Raw genomic sequence first — 26,197 nt, forward strand, 5'->3', positions numbered from 1 at the left:
TTAACATTTCTAGGTGAGTAAGGTCCACTGACTAAAGCCACTTCCAGGAAGAGAGGAGGCAACTGAAAGCCACAGCAAGCAACACTGCTAACAGATGAAGCGTGGTGAAGGGATATGCACAGAACATCAACAGAGTCTACCATACCACTTAAATTCCTTTATTCCCCTCTCTGAACTGTCCCTTCACCACATTCCATCCTGACAGATCCACCTTTAAATTGCAGCCCAACATAGTTTCCTCACTGCCTCAATTGATGTTCTCTCAGTGCAAAACACAGCCTGTCTCCTGGACTGTTGTGGGTCCCCATGTCACTGACTAGCCTTCTCCCACCTATAAGAGGTAGGAAATAAGGGCCTAGCACAGTGGCCTAGCTGCTAAAGTCCTTGCCTTGAAAGCGCCAGGATCCCACATGGGCGCTGGTTCTAATTCCGGAAGCGCCACTTCCCATCCAGCTCTCTGCTTATCGTCTAGGAAAGCAATCAAGGATGGCCCAAAGCCTTGGGACCCTGCACCTGTGTGGGAGACCTGGAGGTAGTTCTTGGCTCCTGGCTTCAGATCGGCTCAGCATCGGCCATTGCAGTCACATGGGGATTGAATCATTGGACGAAAGATCTTCCTCTCTGTCTCTCCTCCTCTCTGTATATGTGTCTTTGCAATAAAAATAAATAAATCCTTTCAAAAGTAGGAAATAAAAGAATGAAAAGTTCTTTCTGAGAGATAAGCTGCCAGAACAAGGCAGGACTAGTCAGGAAAGTGAGAAGCTAGATTTGGGAGAAAAGAATGGGGCTGCCTGTAGCAAAGCAAGTCAGATGATACCCAGCAGAGTAGCACATCCTGCAAGTAGCCAGGTGACTCTTGGGGTCTGCAGGTTCAAACAACCACAGGTCAAAGTGTTCAGAAGATAACTGTATTTGTAGTGAAAAATACATCCAGACTATTTTTATGCCATTAATTCCTGAATGACACTATTACAATTATTCATATGGTATTTACATTGTTTTAGGAATTATCAGTCATCAGGGATGACTTACAGTATATGGAAGGATGTGAGTAGGTTATAGGCAAATGTTATGCCATTTTTTATATGGTACTTGAGCATCTACGAATCTTGGTATCATTGGACCGTTGATCCCAATCCCCACCAACAAGGATATTTAGGGTGACCTTGACTATATTTCAAAGGCACAGTCGCTCAGCTACACAAAGGGCAATGACAGCAGGAACCATTCAGAGACCTTACAAGTCTCAGTCAGTGGTTATCAATAATTCATATTTCGAGACATAAATGCAAACCTCACTTTAGCCTTCTGCTCTTTAGGCCAACCACTCAGATCCCTCACTCCTTTGTTGTGCATTCATGCTCACCAGTTACATGGAAAGCACAGAAAAGCTGAGTAGTCAAATGTCAGTGACATTTCCTTCTAACTGAAAATAATAAATGTGCAATTCTTTCTAATATATCAGTACCTTGACCCTCCCCCCCAAAAAAGGACATTTGGTGGATTTTATTTTTCTGTTTTTTTAAAGATTTATTATTTTTATTGAAAAGGCAGGTTTACAGAGACGAAGAGAGACAGAGAGGAAGATCTTTCGTCCAATGATTCACTCCCCAAGTGTCTGCAATGGTCAGAGCTGAGCCGATCTGAAGCCAGGAGCCAAAAACTTCCTCCAGGTCTTCCACGTGGGTATAGGATACCTAGGCTTGGATCGTCCTCAACTGCTGTCCTAGATGATAAGCAGGGAGCTGGATGGGAAGTGGAGCTGCCAGAATTAGAACCAGCGCCCATGTGGGATCCTGGCGCTTTCAAGGCAAGGACTTTAGCAGCTAGGCCACTGTGCTGGGCCTGTGTTTTTCAAATATGACCACAGGGTGCACATTACAGTGCACATTACAATTAAGTCATTGCTCCGGACTCCCACATCTCCTAACAGAGTATCTAGGACCAAGCCCTGCTCTGCTTCCCTTTCCTCTTCCAGCTAATGTGCCGAGAAGGGAACAAATGATGACCCAAGTGCTTGGGCTCCTGCCGCCCATGTGGGAGCTCTAGATAGAATCCTTGTGTTCTGGTCTCGGCCTGGTCCACTCCTGGATGTTGTAGAAATTTGAGGAGAAAGTCAACTGATAAAATTCTCTCCCTCTCCCTCTCTCTCTTTTCTCTCTCTCTCTCTCTCTCTCTCTCTCTCTCTGCCTCTGCCATTTAACAACTAAATAAATGATAGGTAAATAAATAAATGCATCTTTGAAATAAACAAACAAAAATGACCGCAGTAAGACACCTGGTTCCAAATGAGTATTCCAGAACTTTACTATCCTTCACTTAGAAAAGGGAGTCCATTTCCCTTTCTCTTGAATCTTTGTCATTGCTTTAATGAGCAGAATATAGCAAAAGTAATTCTGTGCAAGTTTTATGACTAGATCTTTGGAAACAATACAACTTGCTCCTTTGGGATGTTCACCTTTTGAACCTGTCACAATTTTAAGAATGATTAGGGTTCCAGACAAGAAGTGGATGACAGCTCCCACAGAAATCCCAGCCACCAACCAGCACCAGCTGTCAGACACGTGAATGAGTCTTCAGACCATTGCACGGCCAGACTTTGGAAATCCCGAATTGATGGGAAACAACTGAGATGAGTTGTCCTCTCCTGCTTACAGCAGATTGCAGATTCATGGGGGGGAAATGCTGCTGCTGCTTTCTGCTACTAGATGTTGGCATGGTTTTTCATGTAGTAGACAATCAGATAGGGGACAATGTGCCAAATAGTGGCAGGTCAGCCTGATACTTTCATTCAGCTGCACAAATAGTTCTGTCTATTCTTCATGTTCCCAGCTTCTGTGGTACTTGCATCCTTCTTTTATCATAGTCATAACCTCTCAGGCCAAGTCTCGTGTTCTGGTGGCACTGACTGACACTTCTCTCTGCCATGGCTCCCCCACCATCTGAGATCTTTTATATTGCTACTGTCTCTTTCTGAACTTCTGTTTCCCTATTTCTCTACAAAGATCACACCTCTTCACAACTTGGTTCAGTGAAGCCTTCTCTAAACACCTTTCTATAATTATACAATCTAACCTACCCGTTTCTTCTCCTTCCCGTTATTTTTTACAAGGGTCCTAACTACCATCTAAGAAATGATATATTTATTGATTTACTATTGGACCACATGTGCTAGGATATAGGCAGGGGCTTTGTTTGCTCATTATTATATATCTGGTGCCCACAACAGAACAGTGTCTGACATACAGTACAAACTCAACAAATATTTATCAAGAGAAATGACTAGTACCCAACTCAGATCACTTCCAGATTTCAAACTACAGCCAAAGGTACTCTTATGTTTTAAACTTTCATGTACAACCACTTAATAAACATTTAATGTTTGAAGTCATACAAATCCCTTAAATATTACAAGAAAAAAAAAACTTGTAGGATCCAGTGTGGTGGGACAACAGATCAATGCACCCTGATGTGATGTCAATAACCCTTATTACAGCATTGGTTTAAATCTTAGGAATTTCATTTCCAATCCAGCTCCCTGCAAATCACCTTGGAATGTATTACCTCAACCTTCTGGGACACCAGAACAGAGTTCCTGCCTGTTGATTTCTTCCTAGTTCATACTTGTTTGTTTCTGTCATTTGGACAATGAATACTTATTGAAGTACTATTTGGGACATTTCTGTGAGGGTGTTTTGGAATGAATGCAATGTTTACATCAGAGGAATGAATAAGGAAAAATGTCCTCCTCATTATGGTAAGCTTCATCCAATCATTTTGAAGGCCTCCATGGAACAAAAATATTACTTTGTCCTAATTAAGAGATTCTTTTCTGCTTCTGAACTTGAACTTAAACATCAGGTCTCCTTGGGTCTTGACTCTGCCTCTCCCTCTCTCTCTTTCTCTCTCTGTCTCTTCCTCCTTCCCCTTTCTGTCCTGACTCTCACTTTTCAAATGAATAAATAATTAAATAAGTCTTTAAGTAATACCCACAACTTTCTACCGCCACTGCCAGACCTTCTATTGCTGTGTTCTCTGCAGATGAATAAATACTATTGCCCTCCGCCTAAGTACTCAAGCTAGGAATCAAATTCAGTGCCAACAACACTGCAACTTCAAAAGAATGAGGACTCAAAGAGAGACTGTGAAATGAATTAGTGGCCTCTCACATTGAAGCACTTAATTGCATGCTGCTATATCTGATCACCAAATATCTTGCCAGCCGCTTTTGTTATCTCATTCTGCTCCCCCTTTCCATCTGTTTAAAGACTACTTGCCTTACACTCTTCAATTTGCAATCCAAAGAACCACAGCCGGTTCTGACTGGGTAAGAAATCTATTGCATCTGCATCCTCAGAATAAAATTATTCAAGTTGGAAGACTGAGTCTTTTACAAATACTCGTGTGTGTGTGTGTGTGTGTGTGTGTGTGTGTGTGTGTTTAAAGACAGAGAGAAAAAGAGAGAGAAACTTGCTATACAGAACTGATTCACATGATTAAGGAAGCCAGATCTGCAGGGAGAGTTGGCAATCAACAGACCAGGACAGATGAAGGTTTAGTTTAGTCTTGCAGGGTAGCAACTCAAGACCCAAGGAGACCTGATGTTTCAATTCAAGTCCAGAAGCAGAAAAGAATCTCTTAATTAGGACAATGTCTTTTTTGTTGTTGTTGTTCCATGAAGGTCTTAAAAATGATTGAGTGAGGCTTACCATAATGTGGAGGACATGTTTCCTTATTCGTTTTTCTGATGTAAGCATTGCATTCATCCCAAAACACCCTCACAAAAACGTTCCAAATAATATCTGGATTTCCAATGGCACAGTCAAATTAACACATGACACTGATGATCACAGATAGCAAATGAGATCAACCCTTGCATCCTTTTTAACCAGATCTGGGAACCCTTGCTTGATGACTAGTTAGTGGAGCAGGGGTATAATCCCAGGTCCCCTACTTCATGTCAGGACTTTCCTCACTCCCTAACTGAGTCTGTCTGGGATACAGGAATTTGTACCACACTTAGGCTTTGTAGGGAACCTGGCCCAAGTTAGCCTTTCCCGTAGGACAAAGGTACATCAAGAACTTCATGGAAAATGAAATTAAATGATAGACTTGAATACAAAATTTGAAATCCATGAAGTTTTTCATTATATTCATTATTATGAGCTTTTTGAAAACTCTTCATATTTAAGGGTTTCAAAAATTTTTTTGCCCTAGAAGAAAGTTTTAGTTCCATTTTCAGGGCCATTTTGAAGGTTCCTTAATCCTTTTTGGCTTTTATAAATGATGTCGCTTTCTTTCTGCAGTGGCCTTTACTTGAAAGTTTCGAGATGAACTAATATATGCTAAGGTTTGCAACGTCAAATGGCCAACTTGGTGTCCCTTTATGTTGGGTGTCACTAAGAAGCACACCTCAAAGGAAATTATAACATTTGGCTCAGCATGTACTTTTACCCTACTCTACTTTGAGCACAACACAGGGAGCCAGTATTACCACAAGATTCCCTGGGAGGCAGCCTCATTCTCCCAAAGTTCCAGAACGAGAGCTTGGGGAGGGCTACTATTTGTTAAATGATATACTTTATAATGAAAAGAGAGCATCAAGGAAGAAGCCATTTCTGATCATCATAAAATATGGTTAGCAGTTAATTTGTACACATGTGGACTTATTTTATAATTGCAGGTTGCTGGAGAGGTATGTTTTTCTTTGCCAGAGTCCCCATTGCCTGCAAAAGGCAATGATGACCACAATGGTCCAGCCCTGCTGATGACCCAGAGACACACTGCAGTTCTTGAAATGACTCAACTCCTGCTATCACTGAACTTCCCAGTGAAGAGAATTAGGCTCAAGAAACCACTTTCATGAGCAGGTATTTATTTTCTTCATCCACACACATGAACTAACTTTAATTACTTTAATTCTGCACTCTCCTATTCAACGAAGCACCCAGCAGTCTGTGACACAATCCTTTAACAGCCTGTTGATAAACACTGTCACAGAACAATCTTTAGAAAATGTTTTCACATTGTTCTAGAAGCCAGGCTATTTCAGAAGATGTTCTAGATTATCAAGTTTTAGATATTTAAGTGCAAATGTATACACACACACACACACACACAGTGCTATCACTGTCATGATGTCTAATGCCCGGGATGAGTGCTGACATAAAGTGAGCACCCTTCAAATGAACAAATGAGCATTTCCCTCACCCACATGTGTGCCAGAAGAAAGCCAAAACCACTGCAAACTGTCTCCCTGCTGTCTACCATACTCTTCTCGTCAAATTTACTTCCCATTCCAAATCTCCCATATTTTGTCTTCCCTTGTGTTGGCTTCCAGACCAAGGTTTCAGACGATAGGAGACCACTTGCTGTCACCCCATACAGAAGTTCACATGGTAATATGGGGAGGGGAAGGGGAGGGAGTCCCAGTCAAGGTGAAAGGGATTCAAAGTCATGGGGCCTGACAGGCTGGGAAATTATTAATGATCCATTTCAGTTCAATCCTAACATCTAAGGATGGGAAAAGAGGCAAAGTCCGACAGGAGGAGAAAGCCACAGGCTGGGAAAGAGCTTGGACTTAAGTAAACCACAGGGCTCCACTGAGAGAAAGGACATGAAAGGACTCTTGGGCAGCAGTAGCAATGATGCCTTACCAGAGGGCTGATGAAGGTAGGAAGTTTCTGAGGGAGCTGCTGTGGTGTGATGACCCAGCTCAGAGATGAGAAGCCAAAATACAGACTTGGAAGAGAGGGCAAGGAGCAGACCCATGTGTAAGTGAAACTGGAAAAAAAGAGGATTCTAGAAGTCATGTCAGTGTAAGCAGAGATGCCCTCCTGCTGTGGCAGGCTCCTGGGCCTCCTCTCTGACAGAGAAATGTGGATGCCATGAGCACTCATTAATTACTTGTTGGGTCAATCACTCTGATGTTCATTCCCCATGTCAGCAATTCTGCAGTAGGTGCCCTGAGAGACAGTACAACGATGAAACAGTAAATAAATTATCCTCCATGGGTATTGTCAGTTTTCAGAATCCCTGTTTCTACATTTCTCAAATATGCTGCTCAGGGATCCCTGCTGAGCCACACTTCCGGGTAAGGCACTTTGTAGGGCAAGATTGGCAGAATTCAGGGGAGATGAACACCCCAGAAGGATATCTCTGCCAGACCCCCTCAAAGCACAGGGATGACCAAGAGAAGGGTGCATTTGTTGCTTGTATTTGTGTTCTTCACAGACCCTGAATATTCATTGTTTCTACAATTCCTTTTAGCTGAGGAAATAAAATGAGCCCTTTTCCAGGCCGGAGTAAGGGGCTAAGTATAACACTGTGGTTTCATTTAAGGAAGATTTCCAGTTGGCTGAATTTATGCTGCCTTTGATGTCTCTTTGTTGCTTTGAATACAACCTTATGTCTCCTGGCTTTGTTTTCCCAAAGCCCTGAGAAAGGATTCCCAGATTGTTGATTAAAAGCTATTCAGAAACAGCCTGCAAGTGTTTCACTGATAACATTCTCTTTACAGATTCATCAGGGCTATCCCATAGGGAGCCTATGTGTGGGTCTCTCCAGCCTGTTCCATTAGGGTGCTGTGAACAAAGAATATAAAGGGAAAGCACAAGGTTCCTAGTGCAATCTTGTCCCAGACTTCACCCTGGCTTGCATTGCTTTCCTGTTCTGTGCTTTGGCACCCCAGTGCACCGTTTTCCCCTGTCAATCCCTTGAAGTGAGTGGGAGGCTATATGGTGCACACTGTGTGCTCCTGGTTTAAAACAGAAAGAAAGGCAAGTTTCTTTGCAGTTCTGCAGGGATTTTAGAGCTAACCCTTGATGACTGTGTGAAGGGGAGGCAGAACTCACACATAATTGAGCCCTCGGGGCTGGAGTTTCTCTCAATAGAAGTACTGGCAAGAAAACATTGCTAGACTGGGAATCTCTTTTTATTAAGATTTATTTATTTATTTGAAAGCCGGGGTTACAGGGAGAAAATGAGAGGAAAAAAAGAGAGATTTTCCACCCATGCCTTCACTCCTCAAATGGTCACAATGGCCAGGGCTAAGCAAGGATGCAGCCACGATTCAGGGCTCCTCAGGCTTTCCAACCTGAGTGGCAGGGCCCTGAGCACTTAGAGATTCCACTGCCTTTCAAATGTCATTATCAGGGAGTAACTGGATCATAGGTGGAGCAACCAATACATATTGGATGCCAGGATTGCAGGTGGCCACATCTAGTACACCATAAATACACCCACTTGGGAAGTGTAGTTCCAACCTCACAGCCTCTTTATCTGCAAAATCACAGAAACTGTCTAATCTCAACTGACCCTTACAATATGAGATTTCTAGAAATCTTTCTGTATTCATTAATATGTGTTATTTTTGTTCAGTAGGGGTAACAGGGAGGAGAGAAGCAATTTTCTTGGTTATCTCTATCATCAATAAGCTTTAATGGGAGCTGTCCATGGTACTAAAAAGCTAGAGGATGCAAAATAAGTTATCAGGCAAAGTAAAAATCTTCAAAAAATGAAAGAACTTGTTGTCAAGACCACAATACAAAATGGAATAAATTGCTTCCTCTAGCGATATCCTTTGAGTAGGATGACCCTAGTCATTCTGAGGTGACTTCAAAAAGTTTGTGGAAAATGGATGAAAAGAGGAACCTCTCTTTATGTAAAGTATTCTGAATCTATGCATCATTTTTACATAATATCCATTTTAAACAACTTTTAAAACTTTTGTACAGAAATAAATTCATCTTTTTAAAGATTTATCTGTTTCTTTGAAAGGCAGTTGGAGTGAGAGAGAAAGGCCGAGTGAGAGAGAGAGAGATCTTACATCTTCTGACTCTGGGATGGAGTCTGGGTCAGAGCAAAGTCAGGAGCCTAGACATCCATCAAGTTCTCCTACATAGATGACAGGAGCCCACACGCTTGAGCCACTTATCACAATGTTCCCAGAACATTAGACAGGAGTTGGATTGGAAGTGTAGCTGCTGAAACTTCAGCTAGCAGCCATAAGACTTAACCCACAGCAACACAATGCTGTCCCTAAATTTATTTTTTAATTCCAGTTTTCATGAAATTTCAAAAATATCTTTGCATTTTTTTTGTATTACGTTTCTTACTTCCCATAAGAACATTCTTTCTACCACTTTGCATTTGGTTTATATTGGTTCACTCTTTAACAAGCAAGTTTAAAGTACCTGTGCAGAAGTTTGATAAAATAACAGTCAATTATCCATGTCCTTAGGTTGTTCCCTCCTACACTGACTATGGGCTTTGCCCTGTGATTTTCTGGGGCCAATAAAACATTAGCAAGCACAACGTGGGGAAAAGAAGAAAAGAAAGGTTTATAAACCAAGGTCCAATATCTTGCCGCCTCATTGGAACTCTGCAGTTGTCAGGCAAACAACTGCACTTGTACTTGCTGGTGAGAACCCTGAAAAACTACATGCAGCCGAAATTATCTATTCCAAAGAGGGCTGTTCTAGACCAGTTAAATTCCATCCAATTCAGCTGCTGCTTGCAGATCCACGAACAAACCTCATTAAGATGAGAACATGCTCTCCACTGAGCCTACCCTGAATGTGCACTCCAACAAATTATGAACTAAATAAATGGTTGTTGTTTTCAGGCTAATGTTTGTTACATAGCAAATGTTGATACACCTTTTATTGTGGTGAAAACTAGAGAGTTCATAAGTCATCAATACTGGATCTGTTACACAGTAAGTATTATATGTATTATATACTATGGCATACAAATGTATCAAAATATAAGTGACATATGTATACTCACACACTTTTCTGCACCCTGATTGTGAGGCAAACTTGCCCAGGTAAAATAATAGTCCCCTTTTTTAGTACAAAACTGCTTATTATTAATATTTGACTATTTTCACCAAGGTTTCTTTACATTTTGTACCTGAAGAAGAGAAATGATGATTACATGCAGAACCTTGTTCTGACCCCTTAGATGAAGTGGGTAGGTTTGATTTTTTGTTACCAAGGTAACCTCTTTCAATAAGCCTAGAGAAGATAATTACTCTGTGCGAAGACTTTTGCTTGCATTGCACACCAAGACAGTTCACAGACAATGCATTTACATAAAAACAACATAAACACACAAAATTGCCTTGATTTTATGAGGAGCAACTATTCAAAGCACAAACATATATCTATAAAAGGGCTTAACTGAAGTCCATGTTTAAGTGCCTCATCTCAATGTGTAAGATTTTAGAGTTAAACACATTAAAAAATAAATATGTCCAATTTCTCCAAATAATGACACTGCAGCTCAGAAAAAGTAAGCTATAGTCCCAAATGTTTCACAGCATTATTAATGGCAGAATTTAGACTTTATATTAGTTTCCTAATTCCTAGTCTCATGCTCCTGTCATACATATTTATTTTGAAAGTCAGAGACAGGTATACAGATGGAGCTCTCCAATGTGCTGATTCTCCCCAGATGCCTGCTGGGTCAGGCTAACGTCAGGGACCAATCTAACTCTTCTACATGGGGAGCAGGGCTCCACCAACCTCAGCCATTGTCTCTTGCCTCTGAGAGTGCAACCAGACACTCTGCTATTGAATACAAGCATCCCAAACAGTTTCTCAATTGCTACCCCCAATGTCCATGCCTTGCTTTTTATGACTATCTGCCAATCCCAATGGATTTTGAAAATATAATAATTTTAACCCCTAAGATAGTACAGAAAAAATGACCACAATGCAGAGAAGCACAAAATAAAAATATCACACAGCCTTCCCATACAGAAGAATCATGTTTGATTTTTCTTGTACATCCTTCCAACCATTCATCTATGTACATCCTATATTTTTATAAAAGAGCATTCACATGAACTACAATTTGATATACTTTTTCTTTTAAATATTCCTTTGTAAATGTGTGTTTCATGTCATGCTTTTAAAGCATCATCATATTGGCATATCTCCTGTCAAAGTAGGTATGAAGACTGAACACACTTATGCTGAAAATGGCCGAAAACTTGTTCTACCCAAGGGTCAGTCTTGATTTACAGAGAAACAATCCCAATGAGACCCTGAATTCAAAGAGAGAAAACAACATGATTTTCATGACCTAAAAAAAAGTTAAAACTCAACTTCACAGACATCAGCAAAGATGATTATTGTTACTTAGAATGGAAAAACATTTTAAAATGACATTACTTTTTCTCTTTTTAAATTGGGAAAAAAATTGACAACTCTGATAACACATGATATTGGAGAACATTTAGAATATATTGCTTGTGGGAATAAAAAATCAGTGCAGCATTTATGGAGAAAAATTCAGCAGTTTATTAATATTTTAAATGTATAATCTTTGAATTAAGAAACATCTTCCTAGTTCCAGGAAATAGCATCCACATTTATTTTCCCACATGCAAAATGATATGTACTTGCAGTTAATGACTACATCATAGTTTCTAATCAAGAAAAATTAAAAACGCCTTCAGTATTGTCAACAGGGAATTGGTGGATTAGAAGGCATAGAAAGCAAAACCACACAGCTGCAAAAAAGTAGCAATTTCCATACCAATATGGTACACACTCCAAAAATTAATGTAAGTACAAAATTCAGGACACAGGAGGATTTATTGTGTGTTGCCATTCATGTGACAGGGAAATTCCTATTAATCATTGAGGAATATTCAGAAATCACCTATCTCAGAATCTTGGGTACCATGAAAATGATGTCCTTTAACAGAGATAAACTAGGGTTCCATTTTGGCGAGCAAAGAAGCTGAGCTTCTCATGTCTTTTTATTTTTTCTGCAATTGTCTGTCTGTTTTCTCTTTTCCTCCTAGAGATGGCTACTTTCCTCTTGGCAAAGATTCGGCAAATTCAACAAAATATTGAAGACCCAAACATGGGGATTTCTCTATTAGAATAAGACCTTGAACATTCTGATTATCACTTGTGTTGATTTTTCATAAGAAAACCTTTTGACATGAGGCCTGAATTAGCCCACAGGCCTACAATCAAGTGATTGGTTGAAAGGAGAATATAGATTACTGTCCCAAGATTTTGCTGCTTGCCAATGAACTAAGCCAGAGAAGACCCTGTGCAAGAGGAGACAGAAAAATGAAAACAGACTTCCAACCCACTTAGATCCTGAAGACAAGTCTCAAGATCCTGGAGACACTTTCCTGACACCCCAAACAGTCACAGGTGGATGCTTTCCAAGCAGCCCTTGACCATTAAAGGGCACCACAGTAAGTTTGCTTGCAGAAGGAGTCCAGCTGACTGTACAGTTACTGTCAGAGCTCAAAGTCCAAGCTCACTCAAAGGAAGGTTTGAAAATAGTCTACAGCCAATGGTGAACAGAGCAGTTGGTCCCTAAATCTCTCAGTCCTGTCAGTCTTCACTGGGGATGATGTAGGTGTGCTTTCACACAGACTCTCAGAATTTCCCAAGCAGCTTATGTCTCTGTTGACCAATGCAGGAACCTAACTGATCAGATACACAATTACAGATGCAGTAAATATGAACAAGAGAGTAAATGATTCATTTTCTAATAGCACAAGGTAAGAAAATTTCAGAAGAAATACTATTCAATTCCCAATTCTAGGCTTTAAAAAAGATTATTTAAAATTCTGGATTATTGAATGGGTAAAACTTAAGAGAATTCTTTGAAGAGTAGAAATGGCAAGAAAAGCAAATCCAGAGAAGTAAGTATTGCTTTTACCAGCATTTTCCCAGTATTTCTCTGATTTGGGATGATCTAAACCTTGAATTTTCCTGGGACACATGGTAGGGAAAGGAAGTATAACTTGAGCTTAAAGTGGGTGAGAGTTCTGATACACCTCGGGCAGGGAATTCTAGCAAGCAGTGATCTCAGATAAAGACAAGGGAAAAGATCCTTTTACAAGAAAGGAGGAGGGAGATCCATTGCTTGATAATAGTATAAACCTTAGTAAAAGTAATGATTTTAAAAATATTTTTTAAAGATATTTTAAAGCTCTCTGATCACAACATCACTAGAGACAGAATTTACTTAACACATGTGCACTGAAGCAACTCAAGACTTGACTGTAAACTAAATTGTTTCTGGGTTCATATTTCCTAAAGCAGCTGGAAGAAACAAAAGCACACCCTCTTTGGAAAACCATTGTCTCTACTCAAACCGCTAAAACATTCTCAGAGATGGAATTCTAAGAAAAGTAAGCTCACAGTTAAAATACAGTTACATGTGATTTAGTCATGAGGATGCATTCTAAGAAATACTTTGTTAGGCAATGTTGTAATTGTGTGAACATCATGGAGCGTACTTACATGAACGTATGGCACAGACCAATCAGAATGTGTTGTAAACCGGAAGAATGAAGTTGTTATCAGTGTAACATGGCACATGACTCAGGAAACATTTTTATAAGAGTACCCTCTAAAATAGTGATAATGTGGTTCATTGTGACAAGTGTGGTAAAATAAGGGAAGCAGGGTGAAGGGAACTTTTTGTATTCCTTCTTCACAGTCCTTATTTTGTAAATTTAAAACTATTCTGAAATAAAATGTCTTAAAGCTACATTACAGTAAATACACAAATCAGTAGCATAGTCACTATCAAGATTTATGCACTGTTATTAATGTTATGGCTATAAATTTATATAACTAGAAATATAGTAGCTTTGCTTACACCAGTATCACCATAAACACTTACATGGAATTATATTTCAAAGACTATGACCTCATTGGATGGTAGGAATTTTTCATTCCTTTGTAATCACATAACACCACCATTGTACAGTTGGTCTTTTGTTGATTAAACCATTTTGTTATGTGGTACATGCCACAAGTGACAGGAAAACCAACACACACAAAAAATCAAGCTAGCAATGACTGTAGACACCACAGCATTTACAGAATGTAATGACATACCGAATATAGGATAAAAGGACCTAATAAATGGATAGATCTAAGAAAAAGGGAAATTCGACAAGAGAACAAAAGACATTCAAAATGAACCAGAAACAGGTATTTTTGCAAAAGAACAAAACAGAACTTCTAATGAAAATTGTCACAATTAAAATTATAGACTTAATGCACAGGGTGGAGAGTGTGGATTTGACACTTTCGAGATTATTGTTTATGGATGAAAAGTAGATATAAAAATAGTATCCAAAGCTATGCAGAAGAAATGCAGTCAGAGAGACACTGAGCAGAAACAGAATGAAAACGTCTCACAAATGTGACCAAGGTTCCAAAAAAATAAGAAGCAGTGAGTCAGAAGCAATATCAGAAGTGCTGGAAGAATTGGCATGAGTCCTCAGTTGCAAAAACATTTATTTACTATAATCAGGAAGATTTTTAAAAATACTCATATGTAGATATATGGTAAAAAAAAAAGAATACAAACACACATTGTTTTAAATCTTGTAAATACAAATACATGACAATTAGAGAGCTGCTGTATCAATAATAGAAAACACAGGACCTAAGGACTTGAATCATAAAATGATAATAATTAAAAAGAAAAAAATATTAAAAGATTGAGATGTGATTTGTTCCTGAATCCACAGCAGCACTCCCTGAATGAATTCATTCTGTAAATCCAGTAAATTTACATTTGTGATTTTTTTATGCATAAACTATATTTTAGAAAACATTTAAACTATAGGTAGGGGATTTACTAGCAACACAGTCAAAGCATTGATTGGACAATATAGATATGACATATAACTAAAACCTAGCTAAAGAATTGGTGCAGATACACCAATATCAATATTAAGTAAAATAGACAGTCTGAATAAAACCTTTTCAATGGTAAAGTGGATCATGAAAAATTTGATAGATTTCAATACACACACACACACACACACACACAAATCCAGGAGTTTAGAATCTGTGTGACATCAAACATAGCTTACCCCTCAAAATTGCATTAATCATTAAAGTGGAAAAAATGAGAAGTCCACCATCCTGGTGGAAGATATTTAATTCTCCATTCTCTATAATTGAATGAGCAAGACAGAAAAAAAACAAAGCATAGGATAAAGGTTTGAACAATGCCTGGAGAAAACATTTTAAAATGTGATCTCAGCACCAGAGACACCAAACATCTGCATACATCTGAGCTAGTTCAGAATACAATTGAAACAAAAACAAACCCCATAGATTTATTTTTCCTGATTTCTAAAAACACTTAACAGGCTTAAATAATATTACAAGGCCCATTTAGGTCAAATTTTCATTATTCTCTCAAGTTACATAAATGTTATGTCCAGTGTTTGGTTTTCCTGAGATCTCCTTAATCACCAATTGTGAGACATGAAGTGTTTTGAGAGACATAGGTGTTACCAAACCAGTATAGGTGACCATATTCCTGTCCATTCCTATTGCAAGCTGCACCGCGATGTTGCTTCAGTAAACAAGAGAATATACTAGCCAGTTCAAGGGATCTTCAAAAAACTTATTAGAAAACCTGTCTTACAGAAAAATTATGATGATTCAAGTATTTGGGCCTATGTTTGCAATGTAGAAGATGTGGTTTGAGTCCTCACTCCTGGTTTCAGCACTGCCTGGCCCGAGGAACTGCAGGCATTAGAAGACGGAACAATCTGGGTCGTCTCTACTGTAACTTCTCTCAAAAAAATGATCACAAAACACATTTGCGTGAAAGTAAACATCTCTTAATTCAATTTCTCCATGAAATTTTCAAATATTCCCATATATATGCATATATGTATATGTGAATACATATATGCACCCATATATATGTAAGTGGTGAGATAAACTACCTAGTTTTGTGTATGTAAACTCTCCAGTTCAAACAATGATGAAATTCCCTAAAAACACAATTGTCAGTTGAGCCATGCATGACTGAAATTAGACCTCTGCACTTTACTTCGATACCGGGAAAATAACTGGTCTGAAATAGAGGAGGAAATGAAGATTACAGGATCCAATAAACAGATTTTTTTCTGGCTGATGAGAAGGAAGATTTAATAGTAAGATAAATCTTAAATACCCTTACAATTGATTGGAACTTTTCAAAAATGCTCCCTCAGCAATAATCGGAATGCACCTGTACCTTTTAGGGACAAAATTTAAGCAAAAAAGAAAAATAAGATAATATGGGAAGTGGAGAGGGGTACTCTAATGCTGTCTATTTCGATGCAATGGTGAGAACTAGATCCACTAACTTTAAATCACATACCCATGGCTTTCCCTTTGTTTTATGCTAAACAGAGGTATGTTGAGACATTTTGCCAAATATTGGTTATTATTCAGTCAAATTATGAGGCACTTTCAAAAAATGTGCTTTCTTATTTTATTTTTTACAAGTCCTCAAAATGTAGAAACATCTTTTAGATGGTCAGTGTTTGAATATTATGTTGCTTACACACAATGACTGTATACAAAGTGACTTAGAGAACACAAAGGGATCATCCTAGCATACTTCAGGTCAGAAGTTCGGCGTGTGTTCAAAGGGCTAGAAACAAGCTGTGCGTAGAATTAAACCACCTTAGCTATAAGGTAGCATACATCTCCTTGCCCATTTGATGTTGGCACAATTCAGTTCCTTTTGCTTGTGGGACCCAAATTCCTGAGGGCCTGTCAGCTGAGAGTCAGCCTGCACCTGCTGAGAGTCCACCTTCCTTGACTCCTGTCCTCCTTTTGTGACTTTCAAAGCCAGCAATGACATATAACGTCCCTTCCTTCTTCCATCCTTTCTACTGTTCCTCCAGCTGGGAAAAATTCTCCACTTTTAAGGACTTCTGTTATTAAACTAGGCTTTCCCTGAATAGTTCAGGATCCTCCTCCCTCAAGTTGTGCCCCCCTTAGTCAGAACACAATTCCATTCAACTACCACATAAGGTGACATATTCATAAATTCCAGAGACTGAGTGGATATCTTGTGGTGGGGAGACTGCATTCTGCTAGGCAGAATGGGATAAAGGCTGGTCCTCCCAGTTTAGAAATCAAGTTGGCATTTTAGGCTTCAAAAAAGTCTCACAGTGGGAAGAAAGAGAGGGTGTGACCATGTTATACTACTTCCTTGCTCCTCATTCCCCTTCCACACTCTGTGGAGGCCAGGAGCTAAGTAAGAAAAGCCAAGGAAAAACGGAGATCTTTACTGCACTAAGAGGCTCTGTGCTCACTCACCCAGCGAATATTTAAGGAACTCATCCGTGATTTCTTTACAAGTTCTTTCTAGGGCTTTTCCCTCTATTGAACGGAGAACGGGCATCTCTGTCCAGGGGGAGAATGCTTTGGGGAACGTATGTAGGAAGCCAGAAAGACTTGGGCAAACAGCACTAGTTGGAGGTCCAAATGGAGACTCAGCAGCAGAAAACCGGGTTCTATAAGGAGTGAGAAGCAGCAACTGCCAGAGCAGAGCCAGGGTCTAAGTGGAGATTCAGTTCTCTAACAAGATTAACTTACAGATGTGCGCTTCCCCAGGAGCAGAACTTGAGGGCTAGAAGTTTCCTGCCACCCTGGAAGGGACATGGAAATGTTGTGTAAAGAAATGGACAAAAGCCAATATAGGTCAGCTCTAGATAGACAACTGAAATGTCATGTCCTAGGAGTCCTTGAAAATGTTGTGGAACACACCTCAGAGGCAGTTCTCCTGAGGGCACTCAGATACCCTCTCTCATCACTCACATCTGCTGAATGATGTCCTGGGAGACATTTAATGACCAAGCACTTCTGGTCCAAGTGGACACAGCAACCTCACTGAAAAATCTGTCACAGAGAGGCTGCGAAAGGTGCCCAAAGTCCTCAGCTCTATGATGATATAACAGAGCTTAAGTCAAACAAATGACTCAGTGAAGCAAAAAGTACACTTAACAAGGAAAGTGTGCATGGTGCTGCTCATTCCTAAATACATTGGGAAGAAAATGCGCTCCCAAATCTGGATAGGGTTGAATCTGGAAGTAGAGAAGAGGGCTTCAAAGTACAAATGATGTTCAGGAAGCCAGGAAGGAAAAACCAAGATTAACATGCAAAATGATAGCAGCAGAAACCAGCATGTACTGAGAACCCATTTGCATGACAGAAATGAGAGTAAGGACAACAGAAAACCAGTGAGGCAGAAGGCAGTAGAGCCTCTATAAAGAAGACTGACCATGGATGTTGTCTTGAAAGAGGGATGTGAGTTAGCAGAACTCTTCATGCAATTTGCTTTAGTAATCTCGTTCAGCTGTGACGTTTAATTAAAGCCAGGAGGAAAGGGAGAGAGAAAATGAATTAGCAAACAGTGCTAGGGGAAGGGGCATCTTCCAAGGTTCATTCTCAGCATGGCCTGGGAGCACATGACGGATGCTGGGAAGAGTTGGGTTGGCTGTATGCTGAGATTGTCTCGGAAAAGATCCTGTAGTGTTATTTGAGGGCTGGAATGACTCTCTCAGCTCCCCTCTCTTAATTTGCTGGAGACTCGTCCAGAGAAAATAATTAGAGTTGCTTCAGTAATGTGTTTGTGTTACCACTTCCAATTAAAGACAAGAATAGAGTAAGAGAAGGCAAGTGCACAAAGACGGGAGTACTTTTTCTTTTTATGCCATCACCATGCCATTCCTCCATGCAAACCTGCACGATATTCTATTGCTTATTTTAAACTATTGAATTTCCAGGTAATATTATTCTAAACAGCTTTGTAAATATATAATTAACATACAACAAATTACACTTAATGTATAAAATATAGATAGACTTTGACATATGTACATGATGAAACTATCCTCCCACCTCAGAAAGTTCTTTGTGCCTTCTTTAAACCCTCACTAGGGCCCCTCATGTCCTTAGGCAACCACCTGCTTCTTTGTCACTCTGCAGTTTACATTATTAGAATTTTATGTAACTGGAACTGTACCATATGCAGTCTTTTTAAACTGCCTTCCTTCACTCCCTACAGTTATTTTAAAAACACATTCATCTGTGTGTTCCTTTAATGCATTAAAGCTTCAAGCTTTTGAAATTGCAAAATCAGATATGTCTTTTTCTGTGACCCGGTCATAAGCATCCATTTCCAAAGACTGTCTTAACAAATCAGCACAAATCGAGTGACTAGAAATAATGAGAAATTATGCTCATAGTTCTGGAAGCCAAAATTCAAAATCAAACGGCCAGCAGGGCCAGGTTCCTCAAGAAGGCATTACGGGAGTTTGTCACACACCATTCTTAGCTTCTGGTGTTACCAGCAACCCTGGGCATTCCTTGGCATGTCCATGGATCACCCTCATGTTTGTCCTCAGGCATGCATTGTTGCCTATTCCTGTATGTGTTCTCCTCTTTTCCTGTGGGGAGACTGGTCAGACTCATAGCACACCCTACTCTGCTATTACCTTGGCTTAACTAATTGCATCTGCAACAGGCCTGTTTCTAAATACTCTCAAATTCTGAGGACCTGGGAAGAATATGACTTTATGAGAGGGTCTTATTCAACCTCGTGCAGCCATGTTACACATGAAACTTTGCACGGCTCTGTAAAATCAAAGTAGAAAAAAGGTGAATTCTGTTTTATTTTTTTACCTATGTCAAGAACACATGAGCCAGGACTCACAGTTCCCAAGGTGTGCTCCAAATAATTGCTTACAAAACCATATTCTCTAAAAATAGGACCATGTTGTCTTATAAGTTGAATGAAGCCTCAGTTTTGAGAAACCAGTGTCTCTAAAGAAAGCTTACTGAATTTTCAATATGTATGGCTGGAATAAATGTGGCTCTTTTCTTGCCTTTGTCCAAGCAGCAGTGCTTTCAGAAAAGCCATGGAAATGAAAAGCAATTTAAATCTCTACTGCAGAACTCAAAAACACCACAGGGAAATACCTAACATTATATAAAGTAAAAATGCACCCCCAATCATCACCCACTTCCCCCAAGCTAGCTGACAACATGCAGCAGCTCTACAAAGTTATCCTTCCCCTTGTGGAGTTATCCTCTTAAGCAGCCTTCATTACCTTTTGCTATAGTCATCTTATTAAGCAATAAAACACCAGAACTCTCTCCTGTAGCTGTAACTTCATACCCAGTAATCAACCTTTCACCACCCAACTCATCTTTTTCCTGCCCAGGCTTTGGTAACCACCACTTCACTCTCAACTCTTATTGGAACAGTTGTTTTAAATACCACATACGAGTGAAATTGTGGTAAATGCCTTTTTGTGCTTGGCTTAGCAAATTGTTGCCTTTGATAACGCTACTTGCTCTACTCCGAAACAGACTGCCTGCGTGGACCTCTCTATGGCTTCCAGATGATCAGTGGATGCAAAAATGCTATAAACAAAATTCATGGCTCCCAGAATGCCAACAGTTACCTTTTCTCTCCTGTATTACTGCTTCTGTTTTCAACTTCATTTCTTGTCTCAGTCTCACAACTAATTCCTCACATGAATAAACTGCCTGCAAAATAAATTCATAACAAATACCTTTGGATTGTTCATCAAGAAACACTGCAAGCACTTTTTCCCAACCCTGTCTTGCAAACTCTGCTTCACTGTGTGGGATATGTCAGGCATCCCTGCTGTTTCTGAAGCCCTATTCTTGCCCTTAAGGATCTCATTAGGACATGTGGGTGGCTCCAAATGTTGACATATGCACAATCCCTTGACAGTGCCATTACCAGCCAGGGCTGCTAAAGACCCCCCCCCCCAGGATTTTGCATTGGAACCCACTGAAATGTAAGCAAGTATGAGTCACTCAAAAGATACACTCAAAACAGAATTTGCCTATCATTTTTTCATGTATGTAAATTCTCTGCCAGTGGGTGAAAATTTTAGTAGATGAAATGAATTAGGCTCTAGGTAGCATTGTTTTCACTTTAAATACTACACAAAGGCATGATTTGGACATTAAAATGACCAATCCTTGATACAATGATATCACTGAACATGATTTAATATCACACTTTCCAATCCTGCTTGTCTCTACCTGACCTTCTATGGGATTGGATGTCATGGGAGAGGGGTTCTTAATTCTCCCCACATTGCTCCTTCTTCCTGTGCTTGCTGGTGCAGAACCTGCACCTCCCAACACTGGCCCAGTATAGTAGTCAACTTTCTTTTAAACTCTTAATGAAAAGAGCATCTTTGGAAAAAAAAAAACAAGGTTCATTTCAGCACACAGTTTGAGGTTATCAGATTCACCAACAACATAGTCTAGCATCTGGAGACTGTTGGTTAATGATGGGTGGAGGGCCAGGGAAGGATGCAGGATCTCAGTCAGGTAGGAACCAGAGAGAACACTGTTGGACAGAACTTGAACTTCAATAATGAAAACTTGTGCCAAGAGACACCCTCTCAATACGGCCCTAATGACACAAAGAGGGCTTCTTATGGCCTCACCTCTCAGACAGCATCATTTAAATAAGCCTACACCATTGATCAACAATTAACACTGAGATCTCATGGTTTATACAGCTTCATAAGATTTGTGAAAAACTCCTATTCATCCCATAATGCTCAAGTGCAGTTTTTACCTCATTTCAAGATTCCCTAGTGTCAGGTGAACAGTATTAATCTAACACTTCTGTTTGCAATGTGGTGCAGAAAGAACTAACCCTCTGCCACTCTCAACTCCTGTGAGAACAACTGAGTCTGGCTTGTGCTTGAGCTTCTCACTGTTGGTGGTGCCACCACCCTCTCCTCCCCCACTTTGAGTTCATCCTGTTGTTCAAGCACTGAAATGGATCCAGGGAAGCTCTGTTTCATTGGATTATTTTATCTTTTTAATTTGAGAAGCAGTGGGACACAGGAAGACAGCTCTATCCACTGGTTCACCCATCAAATGCCTGCAAGTTAGGACTGGGACCAGCTGAAGAAGGGAACTAGAAACTCAATCTAGGTCTCCCACATGAATGACAGTGACCCAGTACTTAAGCCACTCTCTGCTGCCTCCCAGGGTTCACATTAGTGGAAAGCTGAAATGATAAGCAGAGCCAGGACTCCAACTCAGGCACACCAGTAGAGGATGCAGAAGTTTAAGCAGTATCTTCACCACAAGGACAAATACCCACCCCAAAGCTCTCTTCTGGAGTCAAGAGCCAGAACTCAGGAGATTTCCAAACATAATATGACAAACAGTCATATTATCCCCCTTGCTTCCCATGTGATCCCCCTTGCCTCCCATATGATCAACCACTCATAGGCTCCTGCCACAGAATCCCCAGCAGTCCTTCTCTGACATCTGATTCCCTGGGATAAAAGAATTCATTTCCTGAGTCTCCAAAAAACAAGAGATGCATCTTCAATTCAGAGCAGAACCAATAAGCATTCCTCCAATCCAAAACAGGCTGGAGATCAGGGAACAGTTTGTATCTCAACATCTCCTAGCAAAACAGCTTTCTCTAAAAATACTTGTCACAAAATCCTCTCTCCACAGTGGCACTCCCTTTAATCTCTAGATTATATGCCCAAATTTTCAAACGGGGGGTCTCTTTGCCAATGCTGCTTATGGTGATCTGGTACCTTGCTTTGTACTTTCACTTTCTATTATAACTTGGCTTTCAATAGAAACTTCCACTTCAATATTCAGTTAGAATAAGACAAGCACCAGAGGGCAAATATACTAGCATACTCTTTCTCTGAGAAGAGAGTCAGAAATTGAACTGGTCTAGCTTTGTATGATGTTTGTGATGCTATTCTGATATTTTTCTCTGTGAATGTATACTATCAGAAAGACATGATACTTTTTTATAAGTGTGTTATGTGTATGTTCATTTAAAAATTGAAATAATACAGGGTTGGCATAATGGCAAAACAAACTAAGCTTCCACCTGCTGCACCAGTATCCCATATGGGCACTGGTTTGTGTTCCAGCTGCTCCACTTCCCATCAAACCCACGTGGGAGACCCAAACAATGCCTTTGGCTGAATTCTGGCTATTGTGGCCATTTGGGAAGTGAACCAACGGATGAAGGATCCTTATCTGATTCTCTTCCTCTCTGTAACTCTGCCTTTCAAATAAAAAATACATACTAAAATTTAATTGATTAATTAAAAACCAAACAAAACATTAAGATGAGTCATTTCTGCATGGAAGCTTTAATTTTCACTTTTACTTCACATTTATCCACATCCTCACTTTTTTTACATTTTATAGACCTGAGGAGAAAAAAGAGACTTTCATTACTATGAAATATATTTCTCTTGCAAATATGAGGTCTTTTGGTTAACATAATTATGCTTAAGTGTGCTGTTATGGAATGCAGTAAGAATGTTTTATATTAATTATAATTTGCTTCCCAATCTGAATTCTGCTGTTTCACATGCAAGTAACACTGTAACGATTTTTAAAATATATTGATGAGCCAGACTATTTGTTAATCAGTTTTATTTATATTCTCACCATTTAAAATGTATTTCTTTTATTCAGTGGTTGTAAACCAATTACAGGCAAACAAAAAAAAGTCTTGAAAGCAGAACTTGTGTTTCTAGTCAAACAATAGGAAAATGTCTTTATAAATTGGGTGGCTTCCATTCCTGATAAAACAGATTGCTTAGCAGTGTTTGATATATACATGTGTCTTGAATTTCCAATAATACACACCACTTTCTAGTTAATGTGTTTACTTAAATACATATTCCATAGTCGCCATAACAGAATTATTGGAAGGAGGAAATTGAACTACTAGAGTAATACACTGAATAGACAGGAGTTGTGCACTAGGGCTTAATATGTGCAGTGTGTTCTCATTCAGTCTTCCTTGGGAATCACAAAGCTTGTAGATGTAGAGTAAATGTGGCGCAAGAATGATCTGGTATAGCATTATCTTTTAATTGGAGTTTCTATTTCTGTCACTGTTTCATTTGCTCGCCATAATAGCTTAAACCATAGCAATTGGCAGAAGCATTATTGTTGGTTTGGACTGTAGACAAAAGGACACATGCAAGTGCTTTATTTCCAAAAAGGATTGGAGAGAAATATAGGATTTTGCCTATATTTTGCTCAGGGAACAGATTAGGTCTAAAAACAGTTATGACCACATTAAACCAGATTCCTATGGAGTCTACATCCAAGCCACACCTGAGGAGTCCTCCCCAGTTCCTTTCCCTAACCTCCCAGACCTAGCTAATTTTTTCTACAAATTTAAAGCTATGTTTTTTCTCAAAGTAGTAGATAAGGATATTGGAAAATTGGAGCTATTGTGTTTTTTGGGCATTGATGATCAAAACCCTTGGCCAATCACTGCATAAAATGTGAGTAGGCAATTTGGTCCTACTTAATAGATGATGAAATTTCTCACAGAGCTTTTATCTGCATTTGGAGGAAGTTCACAAATGGAAATGGGAAATTCTAAGCCTGGCTAACCTGGAGAATCTCATTGTTTCTACCCTCCAAGGTTCAATATAGGTTATGAAAGAAAATTTCCTAGGGCAGGCATCAGCCTAACAGTTAATAAACCCTTGCCCCACATTGAGTGCCTAGCGTCAGTAACCTGGTCCAGCTTCCTAAGTCTACCGTTTTGGTAATTTAGAGCCTTGGAGACAGTGGTGATAGTTCAAGTAATTGGTTCCCACCACCCATGTGATTTCCAGATAATTCCACTAATGTATCCAAAGCTGAGAGCTATCTTCAGGGAAGCTTGTACATAAATTTGTGCATGTGACAAAAATTCTAGATTGTGGCACCTTGCCTATAAAGTTTTGCTAAAATATGTGTTTTCCATCTTCAGTCTTTCTTTTCAGTTCTCTTCCCCTCACCTATAAAGTTATTCTGCTGATGGAGAATACACCTTGAATAGCCCACATCATGACAACATTATTTCCAGAAGTTTCCCTATACAATCAGTCGGCTCAGGAGACTGTTTCACAAAAGCAAGCTATTCATTTGTGATGAGAGACTGTGTATTACACTTACTCCAACCATCCACTCTCAGCTTCAGGGGTTGAATTGAGAGCCAGACATCCTGCTCTGTAGAAGGCAGATCTGGTCTCGGTTTCTGTCTTGGAGGTTCCATGCCTCCATGAACTGAAAGACCTAGTGGACCATTCTAGAGAGGATCTCTGGGAACTCAAAAAACAAGTAGAATATCAGACTCCACATTGAAAATTGGAAACGCTGAACTTGGTAGAGCTCATGGTAAATCAGAGATCACCACCAAGTTTCAAACCAGCAAAAAACCAAACACACACACACACACACACACATATATATGATTCATTGAACAAAAATCTTTCACATGTTAAACATCTGAGAATTTCTTCAACTTTTATTGTAAACAAAACACTGGGTGATGCCCATGGTAAAATGTAAGTGGGAGCCAGATGTGCTATGCTTGAACATACAGCCCATAAGAAAAGCATCTCACCTTTATATAACAGATGCTATTTACCTGGAGCTAACTATTTTATGTATGGTCTGTCATTTCAACCTCTAAACAATTCTGTAAAAGGTACTGCCACGATTCTCAGACTATTCTGCGTACCAGTTTGTAGATCTCCAACTGTGTTCCCACAAATTATCTTATTGGGTCCTCACAACAGCCTTTTGGGTATGCTCTAATTATTCATCTTTTATACGTGAAGGAAACCACAGACTCAGAGAATTTAAAAATTTGCCCAAGGTCACATGTCTGAGAAGTAATAGAGCTCAGAATCCATCTGACCAAGGGCTGTTACCTTCACACTGTGGGGGAATAACCGGATCCCTTGGAGAGATCACATTATTTGTCTCTGTAAATACAGATTCGTAAGACTAAACCCACCACTTTTTTTCTTTTTCTTCTTACATAGCACCCAAAATGTTCCCATAGTAAATGTGCCCAGAATTAGCTTCTGATAAGTTAATTGGTTTTAGAAGTCAAAAGGAAGAAACAAAAGTATCTTTTAAATTTTAAAAATCCATGTTTATTCCTAATTTCTTAGGTTTCAATTCCCCTTAGATTGTGAAAACTCTGATTTTGTGATTGATCTAGTGGTCCACACCACATAAGCTGCAAAGACGATCTTTGAAACAAGCAAGAAGTAACAAAAGCTTAAACAACTATTCTAGTTTCAAAGAGTATCAGAATGGCTGTTAGCAGTTTGCACTTTTCAAAAATAGACACATCAATATCTCTGCCCCATAGGCTCCTCTTACAGGTGATTTGACACTTCCTGTGGAAAAGTGAGCTCTATGTTCCTTTCCTTTACCCCCAGAAGGTTTGGTGACTACAGTGGAAAAACCACTGTGTCACCTACAGTTCAAGTTAATACCTGGTGACACATCTCCCAGCAATTGTCTTAGTATTCTCCTGTTGGAATCCA

The sequence above is a fragment of the Ochotona curzoniae genome, unplaced genomic scaffold (genome assembly GCF_017591425.1).
Source record: "Ochotona curzoniae isolate NIBS_2020 unplaced genomic scaffold, NIBS_Ocur_1.0 patch188, whole genome shotgun sequence".
NCBI lineage: Eukaryota > Metazoa > Chordata > Mammalia > Lagomorpha > Ochotonidae > Ochotona > Ochotona curzoniae.